Source organism: Alexandromys fortis, unplaced genomic scaffold (genome assembly GCF_014885135.2).
Source record: "Alexandromys fortis isolate MF-2015 unplaced genomic scaffold, M_Fortis_MF-2015_v1.1 scaffold_58, whole genome shotgun sequence".
Classification (NCBI taxonomy): domain Eukaryota; kingdom Metazoa; phylum Chordata; class Mammalia; order Rodentia; family Cricetidae; genus Alexandromys; species Alexandromys fortis.
The window spans coordinates 8,498,021-8,499,981 of NW_026067940.1; positions in this window are offsets into that span (position 1 = coordinate 8,498,021).

Consider the following 1,961-nt stretch of genomic DNA (forward strand, 5'->3'; position numbering starts at 1 on the left):
CTATGATTTGTCTCATCAGGGTTCAAATAATTAGAACCCAGTATGGTGATGGCAAGAGATAGCCATGCTGCTAAAGAGGCAATGTCTAGTGGGATGTCATTACTGCCCCTTCCCTGACTGTCTTGTCTTGCAATATGGACTCTGCCTCACACAGATTCCCCCATCCACTCATGGTGGAGAATCCTTACCAGAGCTGGCATTAAGCTGTTTTTATTTCCAACCTTCAAACTTCTTCACAACTCCTTCCAATTTCAGTAATACATATGCCAGATTCTTTCTAGATTTCTGTCTTCACTTTTCCTACTTTTTTTTATAAGTAAACAGCCCTGATACATTGTTTCAGCAACAGAAAATAGAACATTGCAGTACCCAACATGATATGGTTGCATTTGAGCTGCAGTGATCACTATAAATTGGCTATTTTGATTGGTGCTGTGGCAAACTAGTTGTGATGTCCTATTTCAATGATCAGATCTGAGGATGATGGGGATACAACCCTGTTGTGGTTTGAAAGAAAATATCACTTATGGGGAGTGGCACTATTAAGAGGTGTGGCCTTATTGGAGGAAGTGTGTCACTATGGGGGCGGACCTTGAAGTCTCTTTTCTCAAGCTTCACTCAGTGTCCCAGTCAGTTGACTTCCTGTTGCCTGCAGATGTAGCACTGTCAGCTCCAGCACCACCTCTGCCTGCACGCTGCCATGCTCCCTGTCACCATGATAATGAACTGAACCTCTGAAACTGTAAGCCAGCCACCCTGATGAAATTTTTACTTTATAACAGTTGTTGTGGTCATGGTTTCTCTTCACAGTAATAAAAATCTAAATAAGACAGATCCACACCTAAGTATGCAGCCATGGGCTAAACTCAGAAGCAGGCCTTCCTAAGGACTACAGTCTAGTCTACTTGAGTAAGTCCTTTCTGAAAAAAAAAAAAAAGTCCCATTGTTAATGTTCTTTATAATGAGTAAAACCTATTGAGGGTCAAAGACTTTCCCTGAATTACCTGACAGAGAAGTTTCTGGGACAGAATAAATGCAGCTTCTGTGAAGATCAGAGGAAGTTGGGCTGCCATGACCAAGAGCTGAAAAACTGAAGAGACTGAGAAGTTCTTTGACTCATTTCAGCAAGGGCTTTTTCAAGAAGACTTGATCAAAAAGAAAATTGGTATCAGAAATAGAATCACTGTTGTAATTATCCTGCCCACATAGTACTTAAGACTTTTGGGAAAGGTTCGTAAGAGGAATGTGTAAGAGATTAGAGATTAAGGCTTCTCTAGAGAAACTTAAGGGTACTCTAAGCAGAGCCTCATGGAGAATTCTGCTAAGGGTTTGGAAGGCCAGAACACGGAGAGAAAGGCAATCAGTGGAGTTAACATTCATGGTGTTTCAAAGTCAGGGAAGGACTGACTCTAAGGGAAACAGATGAAATCCATCCATGTTATATTATGGCAAACATGAAGTCTTCACCCAGCCTGTGTCCTGAGAATTTAAGCAAATCTGCCTTTAAATGTAATGGACTAATTTATCCAGAATAGCAACTTCTATTGCAGGGCACCATTTAGGCTGAAGCATGGTAACTGCTCTTATCCAGATCTACAGTGAGACAGCACATTGAAGGATTTAAGGTCCAGCCTTAAAAGTCTTTGCTTGGGGTCTAAAAGGGGTGCTGCAACAAGCAAAAGAACTGGGTCTGAGAGATACAGAAAGAGAATCTTCTCCAGCACATTCTTCTTAGTCATGTGCTCTTTATCTTTCTCCCATCTGTCCTAAGTGTCTATAATTTCTTAGCTCTAATCCTCGTTCTCAATTCTAATTCCAATTTTCTGTTTCATTCTTTTTCTTCTTTATTTTTCCTACATTTTTTATCCTTTTACACTTCTGCTAGCTTCACCCTTCAGCTACTACGTCTTTTTTTTTTTCTAGTCTCTCAAACTATAGCCCAGCAATAGAGCACAGATATA